The following is an 8,850-nucleotide window of genomic DNA, read 5'->3' on the forward strand; positions in this document are numbered from 1 at the left end:
TATTCCAAGGATTTAAACATTATCAACAGCTCTATTGAGATAAAGCCATTCTTAATTGATTAAGACAGTGTCACAGGGGTTAAATGGTTCTAGTGTCTCTGACAGCAGTTTAGTGGAAGCTGCATTTAATACACACATGCTGGCATTGCAGTATATATTTCTATGTGCAAACATTTAGAATATGAATGTATTTGGCTTAAGGGGTAAAACAAAATTTTTGCTTCAATCTCTCCTCCATTTTATTTCATGTTATTATTATAGTCAGTTACCACTGGTCTGTCATGGTGACTTGCCTATTGTTGTGATGCTAGAAGCTATGCCACCAGTATTTCAAATACCAGCAGAGTCACCCATGGTGGACAGGTTTCAGTGGAGCTTCCTGAGACATACTAGAAAAAACGAAGTGGCAGTCTACTGCTGAACTATTGTCTGATATTTCAGAAAATATTGCTTGAAGATCAGCACCTCAGGTTGCAAGACATTCAAAATATTACTGGGGAAGAGCTGTCTCCTGAAATAAAGTTAATCTTAATGATTGTGGATGTTTTTGTTGTTAAATGCAGTCAAGTTGGTTCTGACTCATACTGACCCTGTACAGTGTTTCTGAACAGTGGCTGGTAGGCTTGATCTGGCAACCTTGCAATTAGAGTTCAGTGCTCTAACACCACATCAGAACTCCAGAGACATGGCTAGAGCAAAACTTTCACCTTTCAGGACCAAATGAAACGTGCAGACTTGGAACTAGAAAACCAAAAAATTAGAACACATTTCTCAAGTCAGAATAACTGAAGAATATATTCAGTTTTTGAGTTGAAATACTGAAGGGCCAGATATTGAATGACAAAGAAAGCATCAAATGAAGGAATACAAAAAGTAACTGTAAAAAAAGAAAAAAAGTAACTGTACCAAAAAAGGACTAGTCAATGGTTAACCATTTCAGGAGGCAGCATATGAACAAGAAACGACAATATTAAAGAAAAGTCCAAGCTTCACTGAAAGCATTGGCTAAAAAACAAGGTTCCAGGAATTGACAGAATAAAAATTAAAAGGTTTCAACAAACTGATGCAAAACTGCAGGCGCTCACTCATCTATGCCTAGAATTTTGGCCTGGAAGAAATCCATATTTGTGGTCATTCCAAAGAAAGGTGATCCTACAGAACACAGAAATTATTTATTCAGTGCAGCTTGGACTTCTTCCTTTAATAACAATGGCTCTTAATCATAGGCTACTTTATGAAATAGTTGAATGCCAGAAAATTCTTTTGGGCACAATGATTCTGTATATTCCTTCCATCTTCTTTTAATGCTTCCTGCATTGTTCCATATTTTGCCCATAGAATCCTTCATTATTTCAACTTGAGGCTTAGATTTTTTCCTTAGTTATTTTGTCTTGAGAAATGTTGAGTGTGTTTTTCTTTTTGGATTTTTAACTCTAGGTCTTTGCACATTGAATTATAATACTTTGTCTTTTCAAGACACCCTTTGATATCTGTTCAGCCCTTTTACTTCATGTTTTCCTTGTGCATTCTAGGTCAAGTTTCAGAGTGTCTTTGGACTTCCATTTTGTTTTTTTTCTTTCTTTCCTATCTTCTTAATCACCTTTTTCATTCCTCATATATCCTTGCTATCATTCCGCAACTTGTCTGGTCTTTGATCATTTGTGTTCAGTGTGTCAAATTTGTTCTTGATATGGTCTCTAAGTTCAGGTGGGACCTCCTTAACATTGTATTTTGGCTCTCATGGATTTGTTTTCATTTTCTTTAGCTTCACTTGATCTTGCATAAGAGTAATTAGTGGTCTGTTCCAAAGTTGGTCCCTGGCATTGTTTTCACTGATGATATTGAGATTCGGAATCATCTCTTTTCACAGATGTAATCCATGTGATTCCATCCAGCAAAGTCCATGAGTATAGTTGCTGGTTATGGTGTTGAAAAATGTATTTGCAATGAATGTCTAAGTCATTGGTCTGGAAAAATTGTTATCAAGCAATATTCAGCATCATTTTTATTATCATGGCCATATTTCCCAACTGCTGATGCTTCTTTTTTGTTTCCAGCTTTCTCATTCCAGTTACCAGTAACTATCAATGTAGCTTGATTGCATGTTTGATCTATTTCAGACTGAAAAAGTTGGTAAAGGCCTTTAGTTCCTTCATCTTTGACATTACTGGTTGGTGTGTAAATTTGAATAATAGTCATATTAACTGGTTTTCCTTGTAGGTGCATAGATATTATCCTATCACAGACAGCATTGCAATTCAAGATACATCTTGAAATGTTCTTTTTAATGATAAATGTAACCCCATTGCCTTTTTATTTACTCATTCTCAGTATAGTAGACCATATGATTGTATAACTGAAAATGGCCAATACCAGTCTATTTTAGCTCACTAATGCCTAAGATATTGATCTCATTTTTGAAAACTTCCAAATTTCCTAGATACAAACTGGTACACTCCACATTCAAATTATTCATGGATGTTTTCAGCTGTTTCTTTTCAGTTTGAGTTGTGCCATATCAGAAAAGGAAGCTCCTGGTAGCTAAAATTTTGCTCTATCTATATCATTAAGAAACTCTGATAGTGCAGCATTTACCAGTTGGGCTACTAATCTCAAGGTCAGCAGTTCAAAACTACCAGCTGTTCTGTGGAAGAAAGATGAGGCTTTCTGTTCCCATAAAGATTTACAGCCTCGGAAACCCTACACAGGGTCACTATGAGTTGGAACCAACTCCACGGTACATCACCACCAGCACCACATCATTACTACTTTGAGGAGGCAGCTCTTTCCCAGTAGTATTTTGAGTGTCTTCCAACTTGAGGGGTTCATCTTCAAGCACTATGTTACACTACAATTTACAAGGTTTCCAATGACCAATTTTTTTCAGCAGTAGATTGGTACATTTTTCTTCCTAGTCTGCCTTAGTCTGAAAGCTCCACTGAAACTTATCCACCATGGGTAATGCTGCTGGTATATCAAATACCAGCGACATAGATTCTAGCAATACTGCATCACACAAGCCATCACTGTATGACAGATTTAACATGTTGTTGTTGTTAAATGTTGTCATGTCAGTTCTGACTCATAATCACCCTATGCCCAACAGAATTAAGCACTAGCTGACCCTGTGCCATCCTCACAACTGTTTTTACATTTGAGCCCATTGCCACTGCCACCGTGTCAATCCATCTTGTTGGTAGTCTTCCTCTTTTTCGCTGACCCTCCACTTTTCCAAGCATGATGTCCTTCAGAAATTGGTCCTTCTTGATAATATGTATAAACTATAATAAACTGACTTTAGGATTTGTTGCTAAGTGTTGTTGAGTCAGTGCTGACTCATAGAGACCCTAGCTAGGGTTTCTGAGGAGTGGCTGGTGAATTTGAACCACCAACCTTGTGGTTCAAGCCAACTTTTCAGTCTAGTGAATTAGGTCATAGTGCCACAGCAGGTGCTATTAATTACCCTCATTTCACAGACGGGAGAAGTGAAGGAGCTAAGAAGTAAAATATTCTAAGGAGCCCTGGTTGTTAGTGGCAGGACTCTTGCTTGAATTCAGGTAGACTAACCTGGTGTGGCACTGTAGGATAAGCACTGACTGTAACTGCAAGGTCAGTGGTCCAACCCACCAGCCAATCCTCAGAAACCCTACACAGGGTCATTATGAGTCAGAACCAATTGACAGTACTTAACAACAAAAAACAGCCTTAGAATTAGTCCTCCAGCCTTCCAAGCAGGTGAAGGAAAATGCATCATAGTTGATGAACGAAGGAGTTTCATTTGAAGGAAGACAAAACACATACAATACAGTCTCAGGGCCTGAGAGAATTCAATTGAAAGAACTTCTTCAAAGTTCATGCCAAGAAACATCTTTCCAGAGTTTTGTGATAATTGGCTTTGTCATTCCACTGATTGAAGTTGGTTAGCAAAGCAAGTTAAATGGTATCATTTATTTGCCTCTTTCTAAACCAAAACCCAAGGAGCTCTGGTAGCATAGTGGTTACAAATAGGGCTGCTAACCTCAAGGTCAGCAGTTTGAAACTACCAGCAGTTCCATGGGAGAAAGATGAGGTTTTCGGCTCCCGTAAAGATTTATAGCCTCAGAAACCCTGTGTAGGGTCACTATGAGTCGGAACTGACTCCATGGTACTTAACAACAAACCAAAAACCACTGTAATCAAGTCAATTCCAACTCATGGCAGCCCTAAATGGGGCTTCTAGGATTTTAGATCTTAATGGAAGTAGACAGTCTCTTTTTCCCTCAGAGGGACTGATGAGTTTGAACTGCTGACCTTGTGGTTATCAGCCAAATGCTTAACCCACAGTGCCACTAGTTTGCCTTTTGTTTCTCCTTAGTGGTGCTTATTCTACAGCACTACACTAGAACTCCACAGAGGGGGATTTGTTGTTGTTGTTGTTAAGTGCCATTGAGTCGGTTCTGACCCATAGTGACCCTGTATACGGTTTCCAAAGAGTGACTGATGAGTTTGAAACGAGCTCTGGTAGTATAGTGGTTATGAATCGGGCTGCGAACCTTAAGGTCAGCAGTTTGAAACAACCAGCCGCTTCGTGGGAGAAAGATGAGGCTTTCTACTCCCGTAAAGATTTACATCCTCGGAAACCCTGTACAGGGTCGCTATGGGTCGGAACCGACTCGACGGCACTTAACAACCACAACAACCTGGTGCTTCAAACCAACCTTATGGCTTACTGTTTAACCTACAGAGCCACACCTGGAGTCCAGAAGCCAAGAAGTTAGCAATGCTAATTACAGTAGCTTTTTCAGATTTTGCTTTTTCAGCTTTTCTGATTGCTCAGGAGCAATCATTTAAAAAAGGAAAGGAGTCAGAGAGATCTGTTTTTTAGAAAAGAAGGCAGCCTCCTTGCTCCAGTAGAAGACAGACAAGGAGGGCTTTAAAGGTTTGGTACAGTGTGCAAACGTGTAGTTCTAGGTTCTATGATTTCACAGAAGTCCTGGTGTGATGCTGTGGGATAAAGCAGTGACCATAGGTCAGTTTGAACCACAAGGTCGGTGGTTGGAAACCCTATACAGGGTCTCTATGAGTTGGAATCGAATAGATGGCACATAACAACAACAACTGAGCAGGGGTTTTTTCTAAAGCCTGAGAGAAGTTGCTGCCATAAGGGAGGCAGGGTAGAAATCATAATACTTGCAGTCTGTTGTTAAGCGCTGTGAAGTCCGTTCCAACTCACAGCGACTCAGTATAGGGTTTCCGAAGAGTGACTGGTGGGTTTGAATCAACAACCTTGTGGTCCAGTGCTTATCCTACAGCACCACACCAGGACTAGTAACCCTCAATCTCAGGTAAGACTCCTAGAGGGTGAATTTCAGAAGTTCAGATCATAGCACTTGTTAATTGACTTAAAAATCCTTCATTTCCTGTTGTTTTACAATTAAAATCCGAACCCTTTATCATGGCCTCCAGAGCAGCAACCTCAAGGCTGGCTCATTTTGTTCAGGGACAGTGCCCCCCCCCCCTCCCCCCCGGCACCATCGCTCTTATCCCTAGATCCACACGTACACGTATGTATTTACTCCCGATGACGTATTTACTCTTTCATCACTCAGCATTTGTAGAAACTGTAATTATTTGTTTTGTTTCACTGGTTTATCTCTCTTGATTACAATATTTTTCCTCTAAGTAGTCATTCATTCAAGCAATAGTTACTAAGCCTACCATATGCTTGGAGGCCTGGTGTGGCTCTGTGGGATAAAGCACTGGAGCACAAGGTCAGTTTGAAATACAAGGTCAGCGTTTCAAACTCACCAGCAGTTCCTTGGAAACCCTATACAGGGTCACTATGAGTCGGAACTGACATTTAACAACCACCAGAACCACCATAGCTTGGAGTTCCCAGGTGGTGCAGTTAATGCACTCAACTGCCAACTGAAAGGCTGGAAGCTCAAATCTTCCTAGATATGCCTCGGAAGAAAAGTCATTAAAAACTCGATGGAGCACAGTTCTACTCTGATATGCGTGGTGTCACCTTAAGTCAGAATCAACTTGATGACTACTTGCTACCATGTACCTAGAAAATTGCTTAGGAGTCAACAGTGAATAAGACAGACACAAAGTTCTGTCATCAGGAAACTTACATTAGAGAGAAGGGACACTTATAATAAATAACTAAAGCATTTACTATGTCAGATGGTAACATATATTATGAAAAATGAAAGCCAGGGGAGTATCGAAGGCTGAGGCAGGCAGAGCTGCAATGGGAACAGTCATTGTCATGCTTACAACTCAGATGCCTGACCCCATCTCAGGGGATGGCATAGTATGGTTGTTCAACAAGTATCAAAGGAAAGAAAGGAGGAAGAAAGGTATATGATCAGGGGATCATTTCTCATTTCTTCCAAACCAACAGGTAAGCTGAAGGAGATGAAAATAAAGAACCATCAACTTAAACTTTCTGATTATTTTTAAAACTTATTCTTGGCATCTTTCTGAAATACAAATCTGTGCATGGTAAGTTTCTCTGCTTTTCTACAATATTTCCTTGGTATGAGAAAATTAATTGCATACCTCACCAGACAATATGAAACTGACTATTCACATCAAATCTAAACTGCATCTTGATTTAAGACATGTGGAATGTTAGGAAATGATGATCTTCTAATCAAAGAACTATTTTAATTATATATTTCAAGGTGATCAGTGGAGAAACCTGATTTTAATTTGGATTTCAGTCCATGCACTTGCCTTTTAACTCCATCCCCTGGGAAATAATGTTCCCTGCAGGCAGTGAGCAGTCACAAGGAAGATGATTTCAGGGCAGAAAAGGGTCCTGCGAAAAGCCATACAGTCCTAATAGCCACTGGCTACGAGGTCCTAGGTGCAGTAACACAGCCTAATAGCATTATTGCAGGAACCCCACCATTACACCATTACACAGCTTTCTGTAGAAGGGAGTTTTAGAGACTGGACTACAAAGAGGAGTGATTCTCATTAGAGAAATTCCAGTGTATTTTGCATTTTAAATGTCCTATTTGCAATTTAAACTAATGTGATAATCTCCAGAAATGTCTGTGATATGCAAGCCAATAAAGACTCTCACTGTCTCTTCCTGCACAATGTCACATTAGCAACAAAGTGATGGATTTCCAACTGGAATAATATTGTCTATCTGGACAAGAAACAAACATATATTAAAGTGTATCCTTGTACAAAAGTGCTAAAAATTCTAGTGATTATGGCTCAGGGTCAAAGCTTGTTCTAACAAGCTCTCAGAGAATGCACTGATGTCCTGCAATTTGATTGTACTGAATATTGCTTTTTATATGCCTCTGATAATGGCCTAAAACTCTTTCAGTGTAATGGAACTAAGCCTGTACTTACCTTAGACTTCCTAATTATTCATGCTAAATGGAGAAGGCTATTAATTATTCAGTTAATCCCCCTCTGTGGTAAAATGCTCTTTAGGTCCTTATTGTGCATTTTGGTTACCTGGTTAGATATAATCAGTCGAATAGATGCTAGCTGTTTTTCAAGAGCCATTGATACATTACCTTAATCTCAAGAAAGGATTTCTAAAAATAATATTATTTGCAACAAATCTGCCAAGTGTCAGAGTCTAGTAACTCACTGATGATAAAGAATGGCTGGAGATACTTTTCATAGTCTAAGCTGGAAGGTTGCCCACAATTGTGCCCAACCTCTGACAAGCTTCCACAGTGTTCCAGCTACCCAATGAATCACTAATACTATAATAGTTCAATTATTTCAGGAAGTACCATATGATCAAAAACCAGTGGTACTGAAGGAAGAAGTTCAAGCTAGACTGAAGGCATTGGTGAAAACAAGGCTCTAGGAATTAATGGAATACCAATTGGAATGATTCAATAAATGGATACAATGTTGGAAGTGCTCATTCATCTATGCCAACAAATTTAAAAGATTGCTTTTCTGTCAACTGACTGGAACAGATATATATTTGTGCCCATTCCAAAGAAAGTTAATCCAATAGAATACAGAAATTATCATACAATGTCACTAATATTATGTATATGAAAATCTTTTCACTTGGCAAGATTTGGATGAACTAGAAAAAGACTAAAACATACTTGATTTGAAAGAATGACACCAAACAAGTTAATGAATAAATTAATTCAGCTCTGCATGAGTTGAAATCAACTACGTTAATTTTTTCCTCATAGAATTCTTCAACAGTATACCTTAATGATTCTGGAGGGCTTACCCTCTCCAAAAACAGAACGTTCGCCCTATAACGTCTCTTCTAACTTGGACTACATCTCATAGTAAGTTCAGAGTACTTGATGTTGTAAATTGAAACTGTTATAAGTATCCACTTAAGTGGAAGAGTAGCAGTTTGTCCAACTTTTGATTTTTATTGGACATGTGTACGACCAGGAACAACATAAAGTTAGTATAAAGCATCTTCCATTTAATATAGTTTTAATTAGTGATTTGATTTCCTTTATATTTATGTATTAAATAATATGACCATAAAGAAATTGAGTGTACAGATTAAGTGTTATATTCTCTTTGGACAATTAGATGGATATTTGAGATGGAGTGTTTCTGATCATCAGCAATAGACTGAATTTTCAACTTACCCTTCTTCCTTTTTGCCAATAAAGTTGTTAATAAAGACTATCATGCATAAAAATAAAAATAAAAACACTATGGAGCAGCTCTACTCTGTAACACACCCACTTCTCACTTACCAACTATCTCATTATCAGACATTTCTCATGTAATATCGCAACAGCAAAAATCTGTCACTTTAACAACATTTCTGACAATAACAAATACCAAGGAACAAGATGAGATGGTATTCGTTTTTGATTGTGATGGTTAAGATTATGT

The 8,850-nt window shown here is 38.5% G+C and overlaps 1 pseudogene; it reads left to right on the top strand.

The window, feature by feature from the left end:
• Positions 1 to 6,939, top strand: part of LOC102838858 — a 32,394-nt pseudogene extending 25,455 nt beyond the window's left edge.
• The last annotated feature ends 1,911 nt before the right edge of the window (positions 6,940 to 8,850 follow it).

The sequence above is a fragment of the Chrysochloris asiatica genome, unplaced genomic scaffold (assembly GCF_000296735.1).
Source record: "Chrysochloris asiatica unplaced genomic scaffold, ChrAsi1.0 scaffold00122, whole genome shotgun sequence".
NCBI lineage: Eukaryota > Metazoa > Chordata > Mammalia > Afrosoricida > Chrysochloridae > Chrysochloris > Chrysochloris asiatica.